This window comes from Emydura macquarii, unplaced genomic scaffold, assembly GCF_026122565.2.
Source record: "Emydura macquarii macquarii isolate MOO-44397 ecotype Brisbane River unplaced genomic scaffold, CSIRO-AGI_Emac_v2 contig_587, whole genome shotgun sequence".
Lineage (NCBI taxonomy): Eukaryota > Metazoa > Chordata > Testudines > Chelidae > Emydura > Emydura macquarii.
This window is the reverse complement of record NW_027130724.1, coordinates 16,608,898-16,636,617: the sequence shown is the minus strand read 5'-3', so window position 1 is coordinate 16,636,617 and position 27,720 is coordinate 16,608,898. Positions and strand designations below refer to the sequence as shown.

Below are 27,720 nucleotides of genomic sequence, written 5' to 3'. Positions count from 1 at the left end.
GAGTTTTCCAAACACTTCAGTTAAAACACAGTGGATTAAATAAAACAAGTTTAACTACAAAGAGATTTTAAGTGTGTCTAAGTAATGTAGCATAGAAGTCAGAAATCGTTACAAGAAAATAAAGTTAAAATGCCACTGGTGCCTAACTTAACAAACTATCAGATTCAAGCCAAGTATCTCACCCTATGCTTTCAGCAGTCTTACAAACCAAATTCTCTAGGTCAGGACCCCTTTCTTCCAGAAGGCACGGAATGCTTAATTTGTTGCTTCAGCTGCTGTGAATGCAATGGATGGGTGGAGGAGGAGAAGTGCCTTGGGGTAGTTGATTTTTTTTTTTATATTTTCAGTCCCCCTCTTGAAAAATATTAGCAGCTGGGTAACATAAGACAAAATGTCTTTGGGGAAGGATGTTCCCTGCTGCTTTTTCCTCACCTGTTTGAGCTTCCTTTGTTTCCCTTCCTGCTTGATGACTATTTACTGCTTACATGCAAAGTAAGCAGAAAACACATTCCTTTGTTGGTGACAGACCTGTATGCCAACCTTAGTGTGGAACATATGCTGCTAACACCATACAATGGAATCTTATAACTTCATAAACAATGTTACCACGTACATTGTATCAGGGCAGTAATGATCAGAAAATTGAGTGTTCAAACAATACTGCACAAGGAATACTATTGTGTAACTATCATTACAATAGTGCATAATGTGTGGACGTGGGTACATTCTGTCACAATGTAGTAATAAAATTAAAGACTGAATCATGCATACGCATTAATTAAAGTTGAATTAAAGTTGCAGACATAATCTTAATTTTGGTATTTTCTAACTTTTGCGTGCTTGACTTTGCAACCTTAACATTGTCATTTTTTTGGGATGCATAATAGATATGTGTTTAAAAGGATTAGCTTCTAGTTTAGTAATCTCTTCTTGTCTTCTCTCATCTAGATGAACACTCTTCTCATCTTCCTTTTAGAATGTCCATCAGTAAATCTTTCTTTTGAACATGTGAGGTATACAGAAACTTTTTTACATAAGTATCTTGTTTGTGTGCAATTGTCTCTTATGTGTCTGTCCAACATAAGCAGTACTCTAAGGATGATACGTTTAATAGTAATGGGGCGTTTTGTTTTAGATGGTAATTATTAGCTATGAAGACACATTCTTTGAATATATTAAGAGGGATGAATACATTATCCATATCTTTTCTCATGTTTGGAAAATATGTACAGACTGCTTCATCCTGAAAAATGGCACACATTTTCTCCATTGATTATTTGCAGAGAAAATAATAGAAGGATTTAGTGCATATTGTTTGCAGTTATTGGAATCTACTTGTGTGTGTGTGTGTGTTGTGGGATGGTCAGTGCAAAGATTAAATAGTGTTAAACCAAGATCCTATGACGAGATCTGAGTGGGCAACCTCACAAACTGGATCAGTTTGCAGGATCTGGACCTTAGAGCTCAGTGTTGGAAAGTCAGCTGGATAGGTCTATTTACTTTACCCATCGGCCTGATCTAAAGCCCATGATAGTCAATGGGAGTCTCTTTGACTTCAGTTTGCCACTGAAATATGGGGCCTTATCAAAAGTAATCATCCACATTTTGTCCAGTTCTCATTTAATCCTGATGTTGTCTCTTTTATTCCTCTAGCAAATAACTGTTATAAGCAGAGGAGAAAAGAATTTGTGTATGCAGTCCATGGAATGGATCTGCAGAATTTGGAGAATTCTGTAATCTCTGTAAGTAAAGCTCACTAAACCAGTGTAACTTATAATTAAATCTCTATGTGGGAGATAAAGTGAATTAGATACTGTCATTTATAATGCAGGCTCTGGGGCATTGAAACACTTGGGAATGTTTTGGGGAACATAAAAAGAAAAGCTTTAAAGTCTGGTTTCACTGGGCAGTTGGTAGTCTTTAGCTGTAAGGGCCTGATGGACACAATCCTGCGTATTAGCCCCATCCCCTTCATTAGTGTGACACTACATAATAGCAGCATGAAATGGAGGCCTAGAGATTCAGGGACCACTGTCTTAGCTGTTATAAAGTCTAAACCAGTGGCTTTCAACCTTTTTTTCATTTGCGGACCCCTAAAAATTTTCAAATGGAGATGCGGACCCCTTTGGAAATCTTAGACATAGTCTGTGGATCCCCAAGGGGTCTGTGGATCACAGGTTGAAAACCACTGGTCTAAACTGATACTTACTTGGTAACTGCTTTTTCTTAGCAGGTATTTATCAGAAAATCAATTTCAGCCTAAAACTGGAAGCCCTACTTATAATTGTGTACAACACTGGAACTGTGTGGGGTTCTAACCTCAGCCCAAGCACCATCTGATACCTTTTGTTTGTGGTAATTAATTTCTTCTAGAAAGCATAATTATCATTCTGATAGCTCATGTGAATTTCAAGTCTTCTACAAAACCCTATACAAGGACCCAGTTCTGCAAGGTGTTGAACACCACCTGCAAGTTTTTGGTTGAAGCTAATGAATAGTGAGGATACTCAGCACCTTGTAATATCAGTCCAGAGTTGATTATGTACTTGTGTTCTTCCAGTCTGCTTTGAGACCTCCTTCCAGTTTATTGCAATCCTGATATGTTTACATGAGCAAATATGTTTACCAGTGACATTTAACTTAAAACATTTATTAACCACTATTAACTTGGAAAGGAAAAATTGTGAAAATGCATGTGTGGCCTAATAGCAGCAACAGGAATTCATCATAATCTGTGTTCCTATAATGAATGCTAAATCAATCTATAATGATGGAGCATTTAAAACAAAATGCTGCCCAGCTACTTATCTTTCCAAATCCTTCTTAAATATTTTTCAACAGCACACCCACTACAGCACCCCTTACTGCGATTATTTTTCACAATTTAAAAAGCTTTCTGAACTTCACACCAGATCTTTCTTGGGCTGCACTACAGCCCTGAGGTTTACTATTGTTTACAGTTCCCTGGGGTATTTTTTCCCTTTCAGAAAGTTTAAGTAATCGTTCTTTATTATTCCTTTACAGTCACTAAAGTACTGAAAGAATGTTCAGGCTGTGACAGAAAATGATAAAGTAGAGGCAATTCCCAGCTGAGGGTGACATGGCACCATATGTCCATCATCTACTTGTAGACATTAGAGAGCAAATTAAGCAGCTCATTAAAGTGGTACTTTTTGTGCGGGGGGGGCTTGGAAGGACATATGACACCTTCCGACACTGAGTGAGGATTTCATATTTGGGGCATTCAAATACAGCTCATTAGTTTTAAAACAAACCTTTGTAAGTGTTTTCTCTCAAATTAGGCAAGCTGTCTCGTCTCCATTACGGAAGAGTGACCTGTGCAAATTCATTCATTTTGCAGCCATCAGTTTTAGTGATAGGCCCTCCAGTGTCAGATTCTGACATCTGCTTGTTTTTCACGCAGAAGAAACAGGTTAAAGACTTTTAAAGGGCCAGATACCCAGCTGAAATCCAATGAAGCAGTACTTATGTACACCTGCTGAGGATATGGGCCTTTGTTTGCATTTTTTAAAAATTGCTTTTCCTTTGAGCCTTATTTTAGCCTGGAGTGAATTTTGTTGCTCAGATTATAAATTTCTGGAAATAGGTGTGTATAATGGAAATGGTGATCTGACTTTAATGTTAGACTTGCTGACATTCTACTGAAATAGCTGCACCATTAGATTTATCGACTATCTGTGTCCATGTAAAAACACAACAAAGGAAACTCCTGCTAAAATAATTTCTAGGGACTGATATGAGCTTAGAACAGCAAGGAAATCCCAGATGGAGGGTGGAATAATCCTTATTAGATATTGGAGGCAGCAAGTAATGACACCAAAGATTATTTACATCAACACTGGTATCCCTGCAGGTGCAGCTCTGCATTTTGCAGGATGACTATATGTAAATGACCCCAGCTATGACAAACCTGCATCTACACCTTTCATTCCATCCTTAGAGGTTTTTAAAGCCCAGCTTGACAAAGTCCTGGCTGGGATGATTTAGTTGGGGATGGTCCTGCTTTGAGCAGGAGGTTGGAGTAGATGACCTCCAGAGGTCCCTGCCAACCCTAATCTTCTATGATTCTATACACCTCTGTGTATCCACAACAATTCTTGGACCTGCAATCACCTTCCCTGGCCTTGCTGTGATGATCCCAGAGAGTTTAGGGAGGGAAAAGAGGATCAATCCTTATATTGATCTCAGCTGCACTCAAAGGAGGGGGCAAAGATGGCTTTGCATCACCTTTATACTCCCCACTACAAGACCAGTTCAGCCCTTGACACAACTTAGAACAGACTTAGGGCATATCTACATTACAGCGGCACAGCTACCCATGGTGCTGCAGCTGTGCCACTCTAGTGCTGTAGAAGAGATGCTTCCTATATTGATAGAAGGGCTTTTTCTGTTATGTAGTTAATTCATTTCTCTGGGAGCTGGTAGCTAGGTTGACAAAATCATTTGTTCATCAAGCTAGCTGCATCTACACTGGGGTTAGGTTGACCTCACCATAGTGCTTAGGGCATGAAACTTTTCACAGCCCTGAGTGACATAGCTAAGTCCATCTAATTTTCAAGTGTATACCAGGCCTTAGGGTTGCTCTAACTTGGGCTCAGCCACAAGATACCTGTTTTTGAGATTGTTGGAGCACAGCAGATCACCAGGCTGTGCCCTCAATACGCTCCCAAGAATGATGTAGACCCCTCTAGGCGGCTCTGTGCCACTGGAGTGTTGCCCTGTAGAGGAGAAAACTCCAACTAGTCATTTAGACCAGCTTTAAGACCACTCTGGCAGAACAAAGCAGTATTGTCAGGTTCAGGATCTAGCCCATTTATCTGGCCCCAGTTATAGATGACTCCACAAAGTAGCAGGCAGGGGTGATTCAATACCTTTGATTATAAAATATATGTAGTGATTATTGGATATTAAGATATCAGGTTGGATGTATCCTTGAATATTCAAGTAATTTGGATTGTTATATTTTGACATGTTTTGGGGGTAGGAGAGTCTTCATTTATGTTTTTAAGGCTCCATCTACCAGTTTGAGCTGATGTGTTAAAAGGAAAAAGCAGAAGTCCAAAGTCAACATGCACATTTGTGATAATTCTAAAATAGTTTACCAATGGTATGTCTTGTATTCAACTATAATGATGACTTCAATAAAAAAGCTACATTATTTAAAAAAAAAAAAAAAAAAAAAAAAGGGGGGGGGGGGAGGGGGTGTGGCGGTGATTGTGTGTGGGGTCATATAAAAATGGGACCTAGATAAAACAATTCCTGGTTTTGGTTTTACAAAACAAATAACCAACTGTGATCAGGTTTAGCAAAGCTACCAGTAAGGATTAATTCATTTCCATTCATCAGCTAAAGAGCATCGCTCACTGGGGAATTAAATAGTACATTCACACTTCACTTACTGGACTCCATATAACATGCATGCCACATGAACTTAAGAATGGCCCAACAGAAACCTAGGAATTGAGCTTTGAACCTGCACCTGAATTTTGCAAGAGGCTTTTATCTTTGTAATGAGTTGATCCAAAACTACAGTTCCAACTACCTCTGAATTTAGAGGTGTTTAAAGTCTGACTCCGCTTTTGCAGCTTGGGTCTCTCTGTAGAACTGGTCTGAGGAAGAGAGTGATATGAAGTGTGTTGTACTAAGTGCAATCATGCCAAACAGATTTTCCTTTCAAGGCTTTTGCATAAAGGCAAACTTTTAAGTTTCTTTATTATGGCTTTGTATGGTGCTGAGTGCAACTTTCAAGGTTCTGAGTACTTTACACTCCCACAGATTTCTACAGAAATGAAGAGTATAGTGCACCATGCAGAACTAGAGTAGATGGCACTTGGCACCTTGCAGGATTGGGCACTATTCTTAACTGTAGTTTCCATTAGTTAGCATATTGGGCCGATCCTATGAGTAGCTGAGTACGTTCTATGAGGTCCTGAGCACCCACCATGCCTTGCAGGATCAGCCCACTATGAAGAATGCAATAGGTTATACTAGATCAGATTTGGCTTGTGAACTTGTTTAGTTATGAGGAAATCTGGATAAAAGCCACCAGAGGGCACATAGAAGCAAATGACAGTGCAAGAACAACAGCCCTGTACTATAGAGTTCTCAATGCAGAAAAATCGTGTCTTTGTTATCCCTAATAAATCAGATACCATTTCAAAGTATGCCTGGAGACATTCTGTCAAGAAGCACATTGGATATTAGTCTGAGTTTTATCAGTCTTTTTATATGATTGTTAAAGCCTGCACTGTAATCCAGTGCTGCACATAGTAGGAGAGGTGCACCACGATGCATTTTAAACTTTGAGTCTATAAAACTTTGAAATGGCATCATGTGTATTTAAGCTCCTAAAACCACACACTACATGACTTTCTCCAGAAGGGGTGTTTGGTCTAGTTTGAACAGAACACTGGTAGACAGGACGCTTGGGTTCTCTTTCCATCTCCGCCATTGACTCCTGGATGGCCTTGGGCAAGAGGATTGAGACTGAAATTTTCAAAAGTGGCCACTTACTTATGTTACTTAGGTTGCCTCAATTGTTGCATATGCTACTTGAAACACTTCAGAATGTCCAAAATCTGAGACTCCAATTGAAAACATGGCTTCAAACCATCCTGGTACATCCCCCATATGTGACATGAATATAATGATACCAATCACATGAGGATATCCTAAGGATTGATTCATGTTTCCAGAGCCCCTGGAAATCTTCCAATAAAAGATATGTGAATGTGTGTGTGCGCAAAATATCATCATCAGGAATGGTGTCTGCTGATGTGCTGGTTTTCAATGGTGTCAGCCGTTGGCCAGCTGCTGCATTGTTAATCTTGACAATCTTTGTTCCTAATAAATCTAGCTTCTACTTCCAAATTTAGAGCCATGTACTGCCCTTGAGTCAGATGCATGTTCCATCGCTGTATCCTTTTGTCCCTGTGGTCTATTTTAATATTTGCCTGGATGTTTTGGAGTCCCCCATACTTCAGATTTGAGAAAATCATATCTATTTTCTGCTCCTCCCTCCCCAACACACACACACACACACAAGAAATTGTTTTGAACAGTGCACATATTATTGTGAAAGGGAAGAAAGAAGGGATCAAGCACAGTAATCTCTATTTGGTAACAAGGCTCTGAATGTCTTTACTTACAGAAAGAAGTACATTGCTCTCAAACACTTACACTGCTCAGAATATATATATATATATATTTAAAAGATAGGAAGAAATTAAATCAAAGATCTACAGGGTGGGTATTTTGTTTTGTTTTTAAAACATGAACTGCTTGGTTGATGGGCATATTTCCAAAATGTATTATAGCTCGGCAAAGCTCACTCTCCAGAGGAGTCATGGGTGCTCTGAATAACAATAGAGAGCATGTCCTGAATATGGTAGTGTAACAGTCTTCAGCTGTCAGGGCCTTTCACCAGATTTTCCTGATTAGTTCCCTCATTGTTGGCCACGTGTTAGAAAGTCAGTCAATTATTTTGCTTGTGAATTTGATTATCCTGTTCCTCTTGTCTGGTTAGTCAGAAATGGACTAACCTGTAACATTTAGGGTGATATTTCAAACATCACAAAGCATGACTGTTTTTAGATGAGAGCTTTTGGTTGGTATCATACTTCGTTTCATTTGGTTCAGATCTATATAATTTCTGTGCATGTCCCCTGGGACACATACTTTCTGTAATTTAAAGTCTTCTATACCATTTTATTACACTAGGACGGGGGATGAATTAAAGAAATTCTGCAGAGCACAAATGCTTTCATTCCCTGTTGATGTAGGCAAAAGGCCTAATCCTATTCCCATATTAGCTCCACTGGAGTTACTTTGGATTGGCACTGGTCTGAGAGCAAAATTTGGGCAAGAGAATATAAGACGGATTTGTGCTCTAACTAGTATATTAACTAACATTACATATGAATGCTAGTAATAGTGATAAATAAGTCAATATCCTAGACCAGTGGCTCTCAACTTCTCCAGACTACTGTACCCCTTTCAGGAGTCTGATTTATCTTGCGTACCCCCAAGTTTCAGCTCACTTAAACTACTTGCTTACAAAATCAGACCCACAAATACAAGACTCACAGCACTCTATTACTGAAAAATTGCTTGCCTGCCTATTTTTACCATATAATTATAAAATAAATCAATTGGAATATAAATATTGTACTTACATTTCAGTGTATAGCATATAGAGTAGTTATAAACAAGTCATTGTCTGAATGAAATTTTAGTTTGTACTGACTTCGCTAGTGCTTTTATGTAGCCTGTTGTAAAACGAGGCAAATATCTAGATGAGTTGATGTACCCCCTGGAAGACCTCTGTGTACCCAAGGGTACGTGTACCTCTGGTTGAGAACCACTGTCCTAGACAAACACTGATATATAAAGTATATAAAATGAGCTGCCTCTAGGCAAATGATGAGCTCCTGGAAGAATGTCTAATTTATGGGACAGGTAATATATTACATTTCAAGCAAGATCATAATTTCCAGACTTTCACTAATAGAGTAAGCTGTTGTGGTAGTTTCCAGTGCTCTTTTGTGGAATAATCACCGCTTTGTGTTAGAGCTGGGCGAAAAATCTCTCACACAGCCTTGTCTCGTTTTGTACAGTCTTATGGAAATGTGAAAACTTGTGAGCTCATTTTTTAATTGATTCAGAAAAAGATTAAAAGAATTTCTTGTCTCCTGCCATATGTTTACTTGCAATTGAATAAGTAATAGTACCTGTTAGGTTCACTTCAGTTTGAAGGACTCTGCAGTGTGGAATTGAGGCAAAAAAAGCAAATTGAATTTTATTTATAGGCTTTTCAGTGACCCCCTCATCATTGTCCTACCTGAATGCTTCACAGCACCCTGCTGAGGTAGGGGAGTGCTAATGTCATTTCCATTTTACAAATGGCGAGAATGATTTTGGAAGATGAAGTGACTTACCCAGGGTCACACATTCAGTCTGTGGCAGGGTGAGGAAGAGAACCTGGCTCTCCTGAGTCCCAACCACAAAACCATCCACCTCTTTGCTGGACCTCAGTCTTGCAAGGTGCCAAGTACCTCCTGAGCAGTGCTGAGCATCCTTAACTTCCATTGAGGCCAATGAGTGCTCCATGTGCTCAGCACTTTGACTGATTGGATCCCTGGTAAAGCCATGTGTAGAATATTACATTAATATATACGTGTCCCATTTCAAGAAAGTTATTTACAGAAAAGAGTAAATACTTTAAAAGGGGACTGGAGAGAGATCTGTAAGGAAAAAAAATGTAAGGCCTTGATTCAGCAGAGTACTTGCTTAACTTAAAGCATTGAAGTCAACGGGATTTAAACTTTATCCCCTCAATTAACTTTCAGCTATATGGGTAGCCTGCTTAAGGGAAGACTGCTGCATTGAAGATGGCACGAAAGGGTATAATCAGGAACAATATGTGCAGTGGTTCTCAACCTGCGGCCCACAGGCTGCTTGCAGACCAGTCACCACACAGTTATGGCCCATGTGATATCCTCCGGGACATACAGATAGTATTGAGGTGGCCCACATAACACATTATGGACCGTATACAATTGTTGAGGGCCGCCAGTGCTTCACAAGTGGTGCTGAGCACCCTGCAGGATCAGCCCTACCCTGGCTGCACAGAGGGGCTTTCACTGCAGCACAGTACCATTGCTTTCCTCCTCACTTTCTCCCTTATTTGCAATCAAATACTTTTAGCATCCAAGCAGAAGAAAACTAGATGGATAGAATGACCCAGCAGGAATGTAGCCCAGCATTAGGCAGAGGAGAAAGCTATTGTTCATGTTGTCACCTGCATAGCTTGGATTAGCACAGCCATGTTTGTGATTGATAGGCCAGATCAAATTCAGAAACATTACAAGAACTTATACAAAGCAACACATTTTTTTGTTTTTACCAGAGAGCCTAATAAGGCAAAGCTTGAAGCCATGTTGGATATTAACAACAACTATCATGGGATGTAGATAATGTTCGCAACCAGGTTAGTCATTGAGGAAAAAACAGGTAAGATAACCACAAAGCTAAAGTACATAATATACAAAAGAGTGTTAGCATAACGTTGGGGGCCTTTCTGCCAAGGGACGTAGGGGAACGCCCTCACCAGGAAAATTGCAACCATCCCCCAAATAATGCCGAGAATATTAAAAAAAATATTCAAGAAATTATTGGGTTTGGAAACTTTAGCACTTCAAAATGAATATACATTTTTCACTGGCCTCTCTGTACAGTATATGGTGCCTGCTAACTTGGAACTGGCTTCGTTTTCTTCAAATGACTAAATGGAAATGCCCTATCTATAATGTGCCTGTGATGGGGCAGAGTGGGCCCACGTTGGCAGTGAGAGGGTGAAGGAGCCTGACAGGCTCTCCCCTGGCAATAAAGGGTTAGGGAAAGCCTGTGGATACAACTGGCCTTGCTCCACTACACCTGCAGCCAACCTCAAGCGTGGAGATGAGGACTTAGCCATGTTCAGGGCTAGCCAGGAAGATGGACAGAGCTCTGTTTCTCTAAATAGGAGACAAGCCTGATTGCAGCCCTGAAATAGCATTGACTCGCTAGCTGGACCAGTCCACCAGGAAGAGAGGATCAGACCCTGGAGTCAGTGGAAGCACAGACTGGCAGACAAATCATGAGTAGAAGACTAGGGCTGGTTTGTGAGATGACCTGCATTTTGAGTTTTGTTCCTGATCACCTGTGAAACTTAAACGCCCCAAAAAGAGCAGGACTGTAGGGTGCTTTGGCCAGAGCGCCACTATCTTAGACCTTTTGGGGACAGAGACCCAGCAGTGGAATCCTGCAGCTGGGTGAGTTGTGCCCCAAAGGGCCACAAGTGGGCTCCATCCAGCAACCTAGTTATATTGCCATTACACAACATCTCTTATTTTTTTCTGCTTAAGACAGTAATGGTAGCCTACCAGTCCTGCACAAGTCTGGGAGCCAGAAACAATTGAGATCCTAACATTGGCTCTGATGCTGGCTCCCTCTGTAGACTTGAGAAAGTCACAACTTCTTTGTTTCAGTTTCTCTAGCTGAAAAATGGGCAGTAAGAATACTTCCTAAACCTGCCTAAGAGAAGGGTTATAAGGATTAGTTATTCTTAAAATCCAGAGTTCAGGGCTAATTTTAGTAATGTGGGGTCTAAAAACTGGTGGATGAAGAAGCCTACTTCCAGTGCTGCGAATTCCTCTGTAAGATGCTGCCATTTCTTGTCTCCTGGAATGTGACTGGGTGATTTGCTAAGATTAGAGGCAGGAGTTGATTTGTTTTTCCTGACAAACATTACATGTTTTATTTTCATGGAACAAACCATTTGAATCTAAATAGCATGATGATTTTGCTTTCCATGAAACTGATGAAAAAATGACGTTTTAGCTCTTTGGTGATAGATATTTTTTTCTATCTAATGCATGCGAGAACTCCTCAGTGAGTATCATGTCAGAGCATCTCAATACTCTTTTTCTCAGTGAATATCTTGGCTGGCATGGACTAAAGAGCCAACATGGTACCATCGGGGATAGGCGCAGTACAGTCCAGGGAAACAAACTGAGATAAAGTATAGGAAAAATATAGCAATCCTGACACACACAAAATGGGGCACTCTTGTAGTTATGCTTTATTTATATAGCCAAATGTTCTTCCCTTTAGCCCAACTCCCAAAGGATTGTGGCATCTGTTACCTCTTATTTGCTCAGTGCCAAAAGCAGAACATTCTCACACCTTGGCATTTGTGTTTGACTGAGGCACTGCTTTTTGTTGGTGTTTATCACAGTTGCCACAGATCAAAAATCCAGTGCTTCTGCTTACAGCAATGTGGATCTACAGTAAAAATTGTGAATTTTTACTGGATCTTTTTAAATCTCCCCTAGTGAGAATTCAGTAAAGCAAAACTGATCAATATAATGGTCAATAGCATAACAGAGTAAGGAATGGTGAAATTTTGAGGAGTACATATAACTTTCCCCCTGAGAATTATAAATATTATTCTTGAAGCAATGAATTCTACTAGGGATGAGTTGTCAGAACTGCAATTAAGAGACATTGTCAAACAGTTACATTTTGTGCTCAAAGTTGACCTAAAAGGAGAAGAATGGTTTGAACCTTTTGTCTCTTTCCTGTTTGGCTGCAGGGACTGACCCACAGAATTGTAAAAATTTTGATTAAAAATGACTTCCTTTCCCAATTAATAAGGTTTTACTGCTTTGGTATTTATATCATAAACTTACTAGTTCTCTGCCTGTCCATTGAGTCCCTCACACAAATGAGGATAGACAAGACCTGAATTTTTAATATGAAAAGGGAGTATGAGTGACTAAACATTTCATGTTTTCTTTGTACATCATAAACCAGCAAAAAAAAAAAAAAGTACTTAAATCCCATTTGACCACTTAGCAGGTCACCTTTAGAACTTATGAAAATAATTTACTAGTGAACAAATGGAACAAGGTAGATGATATGGGAGTGCAAAGACTAGCTTTGGATTGCCATCAGACTGAGGGTCAGCTTTGTAGAAGGAAACATTACCTAATGCTTAGAGCAGGGGAAAGAGTATTTGGGCTCTGATCCATTGACTTAAGTAAGTGGGCTTTGGATCAAGATCCTAGGTTCTATTCTCAGCGCTTCTCAAAGCTTCCTTATGTAACCTGGGGCACATCTGTAAAGTAAGTGCTGATTAGCTTGTTTGCAGTGTGCTTTGTGATCCTACCATAGAAGTGTGCTGCTTAGCGCAGTTACTACTGCAGATTTGTTTGGTGTTCGCTAGTCTGGAAGGTTCTAGCAGTCTGAGTACTCTAACTTGATAGGAGGAGATTTCTTTTCTCAGAACAATAGAACTATCTATAGGATCATATATTGCACAGGGAGCTGCATGTTGCTGGCAACAGCTAATTTTGTGGAAGTATCTCTTCTCATTCTTCTAAGACTCATTACTATGATATCTTTTAGTAACTCCTCACATTTACATGGACTACAGCCAAGCTTTTAAAAAAATAGCTTCCTAAAATTAGGCTCTGAAATAAGTGGCCTTATTTTTAAAAATGCTGAACATGCAGCAGCTCCTATTGATTTCAGTGGGAGCAGCTGATTGCTCATCAGGCTACTTATTTAAGCACCTAATTATGGATTTAAGAGCTTAACTTTAGGTTCCCATATTTTAAAATCTTGCCCTAAGAATATTTTCAGAGTAGGTATCTCTTGGCACAAAAAGAGCTACGTTACAGCATATGATGTGATTTTTCTGTGCATGTTATTTCTTGAATAACGTTCTATGGAATGTTATTTCTTTGAATTTTCCAGTGGCTTTAGGGTTTTTGGTGGATTTAAGTATTGCATTTTCATCTGAGATAAATAAGCTTATGTTCCTCACTGTGAGTTAAGTATTTTCTTTCCCACCTTTTTTCTGTGTGTGTGTGTTGTTTTTTTTGTTTTTTTGTTTTTTTTGCCTTTATAGAGTATGGTTCTTAAGATTAATAATGTGGCTTTAGTAGGTAATTTCATATAGCATTGAGACACTAAGCATCCCTGTGTTCACACCCTACCCACTGTTGTAGTAATCTCTCTACAAAATGATATCTCACAACTCACTAATCATTAATAATCTTGCATCATGTATGTAAGTAGTGGGTATTAAGAGTCTGGACATATGATGGAATAACTAAAATGTGTTGAAGCCAGGCATGTTGGGGAGAGTTGGTAAACAGGCCTGCTTAGACAAAGGAATGTGTATTTGATTCTCTGACCAGTCTTCAGGCAAAGACAATGAAGGTCCATTTTTATGTATTAGGTAAACAGAGAACTAAGTAGTGGGGGAAGAAAGAGCATGGAGCTTCCTTCACCATCAGACTCCACATCACCTTCCTCACAAATTGGAATAAACGTCAAAAAATCCATCAAAAAGTATCCTCAAAAATCTATTTCAAAGGTCTATAAAGATGCCGGGCTGAACCTCAAATATGCAATTGAGTCAACTGATTGTATACAGTATTACTGTACTATACAACTATATAGAGTGAGGTCTTTTCTGAAAGCTAATGACAAATCGGTGATTGATATCATTGTGAAATGTATGTATTAACACAATATAAGTAGAGCCCTGCAAATCCACGGATGTCCACTTTATATCCGTGGATATCTGCCGATCATTTTATTGTGGGTGGTGGATCGGATGCGGATCTCAAAGGCAGGGAAGTAGCTGTCTGCAGCTCAGCCTTTGAGACTGCTTCCCTGTTTTTGAAATGGATGGGGCTGGCCACCCATCAGCTGTTCCATTGGGCTCCCCATGCCGGTTGCCCGTCACCTGTTCCGCAGGGCTCTCCTGCCTGCTGCTGATCAGCTGCCTAGAGGGGCTGACCCCAAACAGCTGATCATCAGGGGAGGCTGAAGCAGGGGGTGGCCTCCACATAGCTGATTGGGGGACCCAGAGCTTCAAGTCCATGCGGGTGCGGATCACTACACTGCAGATGGCGGTCAGAGGTAAGCTGATTGGGGCAGATGTGGATCAAATGCGGATCCACATTTGTGTATCCACGCAGGGCTCTGAATATAAGGAAATGTAGATACTCACTGGTATTAGGCTGTACAGACGGCCCAGACAGGAGGGATTGTTACAGCTGGCTACCTGTTGTCTTTGTATATTAAGCATGGTAGAATCAAAACAATGGAAGTCCTATTTACATACAGGAGAAAGGGAAGCCCACAGGAAGGGAAAAACAGCATGAAGTCAACTTCCTGGTGGACACAGTACGCTGAGCCCACAAGAGGGCTTCCTGCCTCCTGAAGCAAGGTTACTGAACTTTGGGAGATATAAGCAAGGACAGAAGCTGTCTTTGGTGTCCATCACTACAGAGAACAGAGCCCTTGCAAGCTGAGAAAGATTGTTCCTTCAGCTAAGGGGGGGGGGGGGGGTTGAAGTCTCTGGAACTGAATATAGGTGAGAAACCTGGTTAGGCAAAGATCTTTCACCAAAGAAGAAAAGGGAAGCCACCACCTTGTACTTTTGCAGAAGGTCCTGACTGAAGAAAATCAGCCATGGCTGGGAAGAGGAATGCCTGGTGAGAGAAACCATGTTGAACAAACCCTGTATCTTGCTAGATTCAATTTTAGATTTTTAGAAGTGTATTTTTTGTTTTACTTATAACTCTATCTTCATTCCTTATATCTGAACTCACTTAATCCTAGGTATATTTTGTTAATTTATTTCATTTTTACCATAAACCAACTCAGTGCTGTGTTTAAGGGAAGGATCCATTTACTTCCAGTTATGTTAATAACCTGTCATGTGTTCGTGTGTCTTTAGATGAGCAAATGAACCATATTATTTCTCTGAACTGACCAGGAGAGGGCTGGATGTTGCCGAGCACATGTTTTGGGGAAAATGTGTGTGGGAGTGTGTTGGGGGTACCCTGCAAGTAGTAACCCAGGCTGGTGGAAGTGAGAGTAGGGCTGTAGACAGGCTGCTGGGGTCAGAACTGCTGAACCAGGGCTATCTAGTGCACACAGTCATGGTATGATCTGCATGTTGATAGGCTAGTTGTGAGCATCCCAGGTTGGAAACTACAGCAACAAACTTTGTGAGGCACCCAGCGTAACAGGGCAGGCAGTGACACAACCCTCACTGGTCTGAATTGCACCCCAGAACATAAACATATAATCATTCACCTATTAATGTGTTTTGTTACCGAGGGGTATTTTTATTTGTATTGTTACAACATTAGGTTTTCTAATTATATTATTTCAAGTGGCATAATACAAATACGTAAAAGGGCTAAAAGCCCAGAGCAATGTCCTGCAAACTCTTAATTACAGGAATGATCCTTGCTTACACATGGGACTGCTTTTATGTGAGTTGGACTTCTCTCTTCTGAGCAGGCTCAGGCTTCTTCATATTACTTCCAAACCAGTGGTTGGCAGGCTGCGTCACTCTCCTGCCAGTGAAGTTGGAAAAAATGTCTGAGGTTCAAAATCTGTCTACCCTTGATGCTATGGATGTAGTATTTGTAAGAGGTGACGGTGCACATTGCTGAATACTTTCACAAGTCACTTTTAAATACTTGCTGGGTGGGAGTTCTTTAACTCCAACTGGCTATTGCAAAGCACCAAGGAGGCTAAGGCATATGTGCTCAAAGGCAATGACTCCAGAATATCGGGAATAGCAAGAAGATCAGGAATGGAACTCTGAGTATTGAATGTGTTCATAGCAGTTTAAAATCCATAGGCACTATTGTAATATAAATAATAAATATTTTAAATTACTTTGTACTAATGTACTGCTAGAGTTAAGCAGTGCATATGTGGGAATGGGGTAACTAATAACTAATGAAAAAAATAGAGAAGAGCTATTTTCAGGGGTTTACTGGGAAATACCTTAATTAAAGAAGACCGGGAAGGAAAATACACATGCAGGGCTAGGAGCACTCACTAGGTAAAGTGATTACAAAAGATGAATGATCTAAAAGCCCAGAAAGAGTCTCCATATCTGTCTCAATAAAAGGCAACAAATCATATGAATATTGATGTGTTTGTAATATCATAACTGAAGAAAAACTTGTAATTTTTCTTTCAGTTGTAATACTACAAACATCAATTTTCATATGAAAACTTTCAGATGAAATACCTTCATCTGGGAGTAGTTAATAGGCAGACCATGGGCCAAATCCAGAATACCAGATGCTTTTGAACGGATCCCAAAATCTTATTTACTTATTATGATTACTGGTTTTTTATTTATTTTATTTTCTCTGGTGTCTGGACATTGACTATACTGTGACAAAAAATAATTGACTACCTCGGCCTTAATCTCATGTGCCACATGGGGTTAAGGTACTGTCCACTACATTTTTGGGATGCCACCAGATTTAGCATGTATTTAGACTTCAAACTGGGGTGTAATTCCCAGCTCAGGGAGACATACTTGCACTAGCTCTGACTGAGCTATATGCTAAAAATAAAATGTTGCCATGGCAGCACAAGCAGTACATATCTGTCTAAGATGCTAGGAAAGGCTGTGTAGAAGTTCTAGCAATGAAGAAGGAAGCTTCAATGGCAACTTGTGGAATTGAGGCCTAAGAGAGTGATCTACCATAGTGGTATTCAGAGAAGGGGCTCTCTCGAGCTGATTATGTGCCCTTCTCTCAAATTCAATCTCCTTCTTGTCAGTGTCTGGGCAAGGACTAGATAAATTAAAATGAAGGTGATGGAGGATGTAGCTCCCAGCAGCCCCTTTCTTGGGGGATATTAACTGATAACTTACCAGTGAAGAGAGGGCATCTGTTATGTTGACAATATGGAGAGGCTAAAGGCTGTAGAGGAGTTTGATATTTTTGTTTGTCTGTTTCAAACAGTGAATCGAGAGACCAACACTCTACTTTTTTAAAAAAATGCAATTATGCCTTTTAATTATCTGCAACTGAATGAAGTCCTGTGAAAATTACAAATATAAAGGAATTGTCCCTTGGTCCACATGGGACTTCCTCCAGGCTCTTCACAGCATGCTGGGGAAGTGGAACTGCTTTACTCTGTTAATCTTGAGAAACACAAACACACACAATAAACAACCAACTTCATTGTGGATTAAAGATGAGCCTGTCAAACACACAAATAATCATATGTGGAATTCAGTCCTTGAGAATCACTTTTGTTGCCAAGGATTAATCTTTCAGCTGAATTTTTTGCAAGAAACTGTGCCATCCGAATTTAGGGTTGCCAGATGCAATTATTTTGCTGAAAGGAACCAAATTTGGCTGAAATTGTCTTTTATTGTGACACCAACAGCTTTTCGTGGCAGCAGTGGATCATGAGAAAATCTTAAGGAAGTTAGCAGGATGGAGAGACAGACTTCTCCCTCTCCTAGGATATAAGTGGAGACTACACGAGGACTGTTAAAGCAATAGGGAAGTTTTACAGTCTTTGACAGTAAAATGCATATTTTCTTTACTTGCATGAAAAGTGGGGTATCAGAATTTCAGTGTTAAACTGGTTTGTCTGAATTCTAACACTAAGGTCTCTCATAGGGCACCTCAAAAATGGAGGCACCCCAAACCATTAGTACTTATGAAATCTTGACCATTGTTGTTGCACACCTATCTATCAAAAAGATCTCACTTTTTCATCTGTTGTTCAAAGTCCTTTTCTATTAAAAAAAAAAAAAATTACAGAACAAATATCAATTCTTTCCTAAAACCTTAATGGGTTCAGAACACAAGCCAGGCAAAGAAATCCTTAAAACTTGTTTTAATGAGGGCTCAGCTGACAATGAACACACATTCCAGACCATGACCATGACCAGACCTTGCTTGAACTCATTTAGCAGCACTAATGAAAGCCAAGCTATTATTTCCAGTTAAACTACAAATACTGTACAAAAATTTAATATATAAAGACCAAGAGCCTAAGGCTTCAGCGATATGAAAGAAATAATCCTCCAAAAGAACCGCAAACAAAACCAAACGTTGGTCGCTTAAATGAGTCTTTTTTGGTTTGGAAAGCTTATGCCCTAATTTAGGATAACTACAGAAAGTAGATAGAAGATATGACAGGTTTGCCTTGGCAGGATTTCAAAATATAATAGCCACTGATTTCAGTCGCTTCTTATGCCAGATATTTTAATCATTAAAACTTCATTTCCAAATATCTGAAATTCAACTTTAGATACTAGCTAAATGTTTTTGCCTGTCCTGAGGCTCAGAATGCCCACTCCAACTCCAATTTTGCCCTTCAGTGTGTGAATTTGATTAAGTGACTCACTATGTCGTTTTGTCTGATCTCTTCCTTATACAGATCTGTGTATTACAGATACAGAACTGGAGGAGCCACTGTAAAGCAAAATGGTCGGACTTCTGACAGTCCATATAGTAAAAACTTGTCTCCACAGTAATGTATCAATGACCAGAGTCGTCAAGAAATAACTGAAATGTCTTTTTTTTTTTTCTGCTCAATGAAAACTCTTCCATATTGCTCCTTTAATTAAACTATCTTTAGTGTTCATATAACAACAATTTCACTGTAGGGGAGGAGAGGGCAGCACAAACTGCTTCATAGTGAACTTGAGATTCTTAGGATTAAGGTGTTTCCTGACCAAATTGCTACCCCCTGCTGTCTGTCAAGCCGGAATTGTGCAAAATCTGGCTAAATGGCAAAACAATGGGAATTCTGCTATTTCTTTTAACGTGAAAAGAAGAAGAGCCAGATCCTCAGTTGCTGTAACTCAACATAGCTCAGTGGAGCAGTTTTGATTTGGACCAGCTAAAGATCAGGCCCATCATGTGAATAAATTTAATACAGAGAAGCAAAGAGTGAATGTTCTTGGAGCACAGGAGGCTTGCTACCCTGGGGTCTGTACATTGTGCCTGATGGTTAAAACTCAAATATCCTTCAGGTTAAGGAGAAGAAGAAATAGCTGCCAAAAGTGACCTACATTTTTGTTTGGATACAGAGAGAATCAAGTAGAATAAAAATATGTTGCAAGCTGCTTTTAATTTTGTCAATAATTTTGTGGTAGTCTTTTGTTACTGTCCTGTTCCTTTGCCTTCTGTCATGTTTTGTGAATCCACATTTATGTTTCTCAGGAGGGGGCAATAACCACAGGAGCCACTCTATTGTTTCCTGTTGTGATGTTATAAGAAGGAAAAAGAGCTGTGGTTTGAATTTAGAACACTACACGCTCATTCTGAAAGAGGGCATTCTGTTAAAATAGCATCCTGATTTCTTGCAGAGTCTCAAGTTTAACAATTTTACACTCTATAATTGTCAGACAATTCTATTATGCTGGAAGAAGGAAGTGTAGTATTTCTAGCTATGAAAAGGATAGAAAAGCAATATTTATAGGCAGTGAACATGGATTTACTTTTTATGTGTTAGCGGAAATTGACCTACAGGAAAGATAGCAATATAAGTTTCAGATTTTTCTTGTAACCAATAAAGGACAAACACATGACTGTCAGAGGGTACCTGGCCCTCCTGAAAAGGGCAGGGGCTCAGCCTACCTCAGACAGGGTCCACAAGGAGCAATGAGACAACTCAGGTTCACCTGGGTCTAATTAACTGAGAAGCTGGGAGGCAGTTAAATAGGCAGGCATGCACCTGTGATGATGAAGGCTGGAGAAGAGAGGCTCCTGGGAAAAGGTATATACATCAGGATTCAGGAAGAGAAAAGTCTCAAGGGGAGGACTTCTCAGAGGAGTTTGGTAATGGGGCTTACCAAGGAAGAATGTCCCCACGTGGCAGTGTTTCTGAAAGGGAGGCGCTATGAATGCTAAGTCTCAGCAGAACCTGGACCCCATGGAAGGACTTCATCAGGTAGTAGTAGAAACCTCAGGGCAGAGGAATTGTATGCTGTTCTGAGGAAGGGTTGGTGCAGTTTGAACTTTGCTTTATTGGTAGAAGACCTGGACATGAGTGGGTTTGATGGATTAAGGTTGACTTAGTCCCTCCTCCTCTCTTCTAGAGATGCTGCATGGGAGGCCTGTTTGTGTGATGATCTGCCTTTGGAGCTGAATCAGCTAGACACCTGAAGGGGTGCTGTTCACTATACCAGCCTCATTGGACTTATCAAAACCCTTATTTGGGAAAACTGAGGCAGGGGACACAATTGTGGTGATGTGCTGGGCTGCCCAGAGGATGCTCCATGGTTGAGTCGTTACAATGACTTTATGGATTCCTGAATACTGCTTGTTCCAATATATCTTTGGAAAAAATGATTTACTACTCACTAAAATTCTTCTAATTGTTTCTCTATTTAGAGAAATACCTGTGTTTTAGTAGAGTTAGTAAAATTGATCATCTAACAAATTTCTAACCATAAAAGACCTCTGCTTGAGCTAGCATTAGGAAAACTTGTATAAATATACACCCACTAATTGACAGCCTTGCCAAATTTCTTTCATTTTCCAACCCAACCAGCTTCAAGCAGTTAATGAATTATTGGTCTCTGATGCAAAATTCATTGTGTTAGCCCAGCGGAAAGAGAGCAACCTATTGAAATACTATGCAAAAGCCCGAAGGCAGTGATACATGAATTAGTGGTGTTAAGCCTCCTTTAGCCTCCATCTGGGTTTTTTGTGTGGTTCTTTTTTTGTTTTGTTTTTGTTTTTTGCAGCTGTGCTGGGCATTCTCTTAGCAAGAAGAAAATGATGTTCTTTGCAATGATAGTGCACAGGGTTTCAGCAGGAACTCTGGACTTTACTTGCTATTGATACTACTTTATGATGCAGAGGGAAGAATTCACAAAGACTTTAATGGTCCCCAGATTTGATTAGCAAAAGTAGCCTGACTAATCCAGTGGAATTTTTCTCACTGTGGCATAGTAATTGCTAGGTAGGTGTTATCTGATTAGCTGCTCAACCAGTATTCTCATAAATACAGCCTCTTCCTGGAACTCGTTACAGCTGCTTATAGCATTGGTTAATACTTTTTTTTTTTTTTTTTTTTTTTTTTTTTTTTTTTTTTTTTTTTTAAAGATCAAGGATAATAAGAGAAATCCTTTGCTTTTGAAGGGCTATAGCACAAGGTTAAAAACAGAATTAGATCTCCCACTTTTTTGCCAACTGTAAGTTTTAATAAAGAAAAGAGATTTCTATAGGTCTGTTTCATCCTGACAAAATTCTCTTTGATATAAAACACATGACCTGTAACATTTAATTTTAATAATGTACAATATGTTAAGCTCCATATATCATTAGTGTAATATTCTGGGTCTGATCTAAGACATTTTTTTTTCTATTTAACATGTCTGATTCATCATTTATCACATGCACTGATGTTATCAAACAACATGCAAAGGAAAATAGTATGACCACCAAATTAAATTCAAACCCAGAATCACAAGCCTGGGCTAAATCTTGACTTCACTTATATCCATACGACCTGTAAGAGGGTTATATCTAAACTGGCATCAGATCATTACCCTGCCTCAGTTTCCCCTTTCCTCAATCCAAGTATCAAAACTAGTGCTTTTGCTTTACTCTCCCATTCTAGGGTCTGCTTTCTTAACATAAAGAAACACTTTAACACAACAGTAGGAATTCCTGGCCTCTGTCTAAAGGCTTAGCAGTCCAATATCCCCCTCCTGGGCTCCTGATAAGCTCTTAATGATTCTTGTCTCTTACTGCAGGTATCTCCAGGTAGGTCTTTTCCTCTGGCTAGTAAGGAGAGTTTCTTCCTTGACTTTTCCTACTCCTGGGTTGCCTCTGGAACTCCTGCAGGAGCCTCCTTGAGGGTCTTACTTCTTTTACCCTTGTGTCAGGCCCCAGTTCTATCTCAACTCCTCAGATGTCTCTGAGGGGGGAAGCTCTGTCACAGGGCCCAATCCAGACTCTCTGGGCCTCTCTGGAGAGGCATCCGGTGGTTCTTGCCTCCCTCTCTCTGACTGGAGCAGATTCTTTTTCACAGGAAGCCCCACACTGGGCTACCATTATATTTTCTCTGTGTAATGCTGTGTCTGGGAGTGAGTTTTCAACAGTGGGGAACACAACTGGGATCTCTGGATCTTAAGCACTGGGGGACAGTGTCACACACTTCATAACATGTATAGGCCAAGCAGATTGCATACACAAGCAGCCACTTGCATCCTTCCATTTCTCCCCTTCTCATCCGAAAGCTCTGTGTGTGCCACCTCCCTCCTTTGTAACTCAAGGGCTATGTGCATGTCTCCAGGCCCCCCCTTTCCCTCCTTCTTCCCTCCCTCCCCAAGCATTGTTCTACTTTTCAGCTGGATAAGTGATTCAAGTGTCAGCATGCTAATCTGTGTCAGTAGGATGGGTGGAAATGAGATGGGGTATTGGTTATGCTGGAAGACATTCGTGGGTGCCATCAATTTATAGACAATTGAAGAGGTGCTTGAAGCTGTGATTGTGCTGAACAGATGGGAGGGGCTCCATTTGTCCCTTATTTCCTTCTTTTGGGTTTCAAATTTTCCCCCAAATCCAAAGGTTTCTGGCCATTGATGCCTTAAGCATTCCCTGAGATATTGGAATTGATCAGAGGTGATGTTCAAAAGTGACTGTGGGACAGACAGAAATGCTGTTGAGTTGAGTGTAAGGCCTTCTCAAGCCTGGCCCATAAGCCTGTACTGCCTGAGCTAAAAGATCTGCCTGTTAGTCAAGGCTGTAGTAGGCTCATCATATGCTATATGTGGCTGAACCACAACTAGAGGGGGACAGAAGATTATGTTGAGTGGGTGTGGGTTACACCTGATCACCTGACCCAAGTACTAGCCCAAACCCGTACCTGGGGGGTGGATAACTGGACAAAGATGGGACTGAATTCAACTCACCATAAAGGGACAGACCACCCTGACATACAGTCCTTTGTCTTTGGCTGACACTGATTGGGTCTGTATCGGTGTGAGGTCACAATTTGGCTCCTGCATAGGAACTGAAGAAAATAAACTTTATATAGCTGGAATCCACTAAAGTTAAATGTTAAGATCTGCAGTGTTCTTCAGTGCACATACTGCATGAGCTCTGTTTTTTTAGGCCTGAACTTTATATCTGTCTGAGATAGATGTTCCCTTCTCAGTTTACAAAGATGAATACGAATCATGCAGCATTTTGTATCTGAATTTAGAATATTCATGCAAGACCATTTTTAAAAGTTAAAAAAAATGCTATGAGGGAGTCTGAGGAGCTTATATTGGTTTCAGGGCTTAGGCAGTTGGAGCACAGAAGTCTCAGCTCTAAAGATGGGGTGCTAAACAGAGTACCTTCACCTTGCGAGCATGCCTAGAGACTCCAAGCTAGGGGCGTTAGACTCCAAGTTAGGGGCAGTGCATGGATTCTAGTCAGACTACAGAGACTTAACACACAGGGTGGATCCCTTCTCAGCAGTCTGGTGAGTGTCAGAGAGCATTCAACTAGATCTGACTCTAATCAGCTCTGATTCCCTTTAATATATTTGTTGTGTGCACTGTATATAGCAAACATTAATGGCTTTGAAGAAAATAGCATGTAGCTGTGCTGGTCACCTTGTAGTTTGTGATAGAGTTTTGACTTATAAGGAACATGTGACTACGTGAGTCTTTTCCCACCAATGGGGGAGAGTTGCTCTGGACTCATGCTGCTGTAACAGAGAACAGATTTTTAATTTGAAAAGCAAAGTGATGCTTTGTGACAGTGAGGGATGAGGATAATGATGAACTCACCTTCATGGACCAAGCTGCAAACTATGTGGTTGTGTTTCTCTTCTGAAATCTGTGGGTAAAGTTTGTTTACCCTCTGCTGGGTTGATCTACAGTGAGGTGTATCCCATCTCATCTCTGCTGCCTCATAAAAATGTGTATTATACCATTTAGAATGGATGAAGGCTTATTCTAGGCCTTTCACCATGCTGGGAAGACTAAAAAATCTGCTCTACTATGGGGGATGTGCAGCACTACACATACCACCCTTTCTCTTACCCCAGCTCATAGCATTACTTTATCTGAAAATAGCCACCTAAGTAGTCGAGTCTATTTACTACAAAAGTTCTGGCTCATGTTGGACCAGATTTTGTGAGGTGCTAAGTACTCTGAATCACATCTTCCTTCAATGAATTGAAGGCCCTCAGCAGCTTTCAGGATCAGGCCTTGATGTGTGACTTTGTATGACTGATGAGTAACATCAGAGTTACAAAACTCCAGAAACATTACAGGCTGGATAGTGGGTTGATTTTTGTTGGATGTGCTAGGACTTGGAATCATTGCCACTGTAAAGAAAACAGGTTGTCATTTATATCATTTCTCCTCCTTGCCACTTATCTGGCTTTAAAACACATACTACCCCCAGCCATCCCTATTCAGAACAGCATAGTCACCTCATTGCTGTCTGCTGAATATTTTATTTGCCATCTGGTTAGCAGAGAGGAATAAAACACTTATTAGCCAAACTAAAAACTGCTGCTACCAGTGGAAAGAGATGCTAACGGGTCTGCAGTCTGAGTGTTACGAGTAACTGCCACACCCAGTTTATTTAAAAGAAATTCCAAAGCCCTAGTCGTTTGTTTGTCACAATTCAAATATCTACTGCTCCTATTAATAGTCAGGGACCAGTCTGCTCTGTTTGACACCAGAGAAATTCTGCAGCAAGGCATTGCAAAGATCTGTATGGATGCTGATTGGTTGCCGAGTCATCCTAGAACATACAGTTTTAATTAGTTACATGTGGAAATAGTTTGAGCAGTGGGCAATGTCACTTTTAGCTAGGTCTTTTCTTCAAGGATTAGTATTAAAACCAAGAAAGTAAAATAAATTAACATGAATCAGCAAATGAACAGTAAAAACCTCCTCAGCTTTGGGTTTTGCTTCCCTCTCTGAGACAGCCAACAGAGCTTAGACACACACGCTGCATGACCTGATGATGACCTAACACCAAAGCCACACCGAATGATACCTACACACCCTTGTGTCTGTGGTATAACAATTTATTCCTTCCTGTTTCTCTCTGTTCTATGTGCCACTCTCGGTCACAGATTCACAGGTCTGGTGCTCTTGCAGGGCTCTAACAGCCTCTGGGAGGACCCCCTTCAGCATGTCAACCCTCCTCGAAGGTTTCTCTCTCTCTCTGGAGTAAGCCATTTGGCTTCATCACCTCTTGGGACCTCACCTCTGAGCCTTCAATCTGCCTGCCTCACCCCATGAGCTCCCCTCAGTGAGTCCACTCCAACTGGATGCCTGGGGGAGATGGGCATCACCAAAGGGAACAATGCAACCCCAACCTCTTTAGACTGGAGTACTTCTCAGACTGCACTGTAGAACAGAAGGATTTTCTAAATGTCTGGAAGTCAGTGTTGGAAGTCCTTGGGTTAGCATAGAAAGTGGAAAAGTTGCGGCCAAGTCCATCTGGGTCTGACTAGAGCCCAAGTCCTCTTGCAGCCAGCCCCCAGTCCACAACTACCACTGCTTTGCTTCCAGCAGACAACACTCCACTAACCAAACTGCCCCTCCTCTGTCCTTTGTTCCTCTTCCCGGGCAAACATTGTCACCTGACCATCTATCTTAGCTCTTTGTTCTTCAGCTGGTCCGAACTGGCTGGCTTCCTGGAGGGCAGGGGCAGCAGTTCATTCATTAGTTGTGAGACGCCTTGATGTCCGGGCCGTTGTCTGCTGGGTCCTTGTAGGGTGTAGGGCCCCAGCAGCTAGGCGACAGTCACATCTGGATTTCTGGGACTCTGCCAATAGTAAACACCCTTTCCCCACCACCTACTAAAACATGCAGCACATAGGGGAAACTGAGGCACACACAATTCTCATCCAAAGTACCATTAAAAAATTCCCACTTTGCCACAGTCGCCCACCCCCTTTTTTCCTGTGATGCTTCCCAGAAATACGCAGGCTGGTAAGGCATCTCACTAGCACTTGCATTTACTATGAGGAAGCCATATCTCTGCTCTTCAGTCCCATTAGCCACAGGAAACACACACACTTCCCTCTTGGCTGACGCAGCCCCTGCTGTGTCTGTACAGTTTAGCAATCGGCACACCCCTGAACGTCTCCCTGGAATGTCCAGCTCCTGTTCCATTGGACATTTGCAGTATTCACAAACATACTGCTTCCAAACGAAGTAGCTCAGCCCAGTTTACCTGCTCCAGATCCCTGCTCCACTGAACAGACAGCACTTGTCCGTGTTTTCACAATAAACATAGATACGTTTATTTAGCAAAGGAAAGAGATTCAAGTAAAAGTAATAAATGGTTACATATAAAATCATAACACACATTCTAGAACTTACTCATTTAACTAGAGACTTTCCTATCTTCTACAGCAAGGCTCACCCAAAGGCCTTCCAATGTTTTACTGTGAGGCTTGGCTGTGATCTTCCATTCCTGAGACAAGTCACACTTGCCTCCTCAGAGAAAGATCTCGGGTGCCTATTTCTAATTCCAGATATATCAGAAAAACCCATTGTCCTTATTCATAAGCAGAGCTGGGTTTTTCCCCCTATATACTCCTTTCTTGTAGATTTCCTTCTCTCTTAATCAGCATCTGTCTCAGTATGCAAATAGGCATACAGCAGGGGGGGACACAATGACCAGACAGAGAGAAGTCTTTCATCCCCTGCTTGAAAGTAACCTCTCCAAGATAGTCACCTCCTGGCTACCTGCCAGTATACACACAACTCCTTAAATATTATCTGTACATACATTTCACAATGATTGATGACCAATAGGCTTTTAGCTCTTGGTAGAGACTTTACATGCCACCCTTTAGTGAATTATTATGCATATATCTGACTCGGGATCCTTGCAATATTCTATGAACCCCTGTAACCTCTGCCGGTTGGCAGCAAGAGGTTCCTGAGTCACACTCCCACTGATCCCATTTTTTGTGCATCCCCCCTCAGCCCTTCACTTCCCCCTGCTCCATTTTTTGAGGACCCCTTACCCTGCACATCACAGGGCCTTAGTCTTGACTCTGTGCCAGATACCCTATTCCTCAGAGACTATGCCTGAGGGGAGAAGTCCAGTCAGGCAGTTGTGGTGGTCAGATAGATGGGCTGAGTTCCAAGTGGTGAATGTTGACATGAAGACTATGGTGTTGAGGGATGTCTCATTTCTCACACTTTTTGATCTCTCTCTCTCATAGGGCCTGGATCACTCTTCAGCGGAAGGCTGTGGCAGAATAGGTGTACCTGCCTCATTTTCCACTCCTTCAGAGTCCCTGATAACTCTGCTTTCTTGGCTCCCTAATATCTTCCTTGGTTGATTACAAAAACATAGTTCAAAATAGTTA

At 40.8% G+C, this 27,720-nt stretch overlaps 1 protein-coding gene across 2 annotated transcripts in view; it reads left to right on the top strand.

The window, feature by feature from the left end:
- The first annotated feature begins 1,651 nt into the window (after positions 1–1,651).
- Positions 1,652–27,720, top strand: part of GALNT18 (polypeptide N-acetylgalactosaminyltransferase 18) — a 403,991-nt gene continuing 377,922 nt past the window's right edge. Inside the window, exon 1 of one of the 2 annotated variants that reach the window (XM_067540807.1) lies at positions 1,652–1,742. The gene's annotated coding sequence lies outside the window, so the exon portion shown is untranslated. Of the gene's footprint in view, positions 1,743–9,962; positions 10,010–27,720 lie in introns of those variants that run through there. The other variant, XM_067540809.1, reaches the window with a different exon arrangement.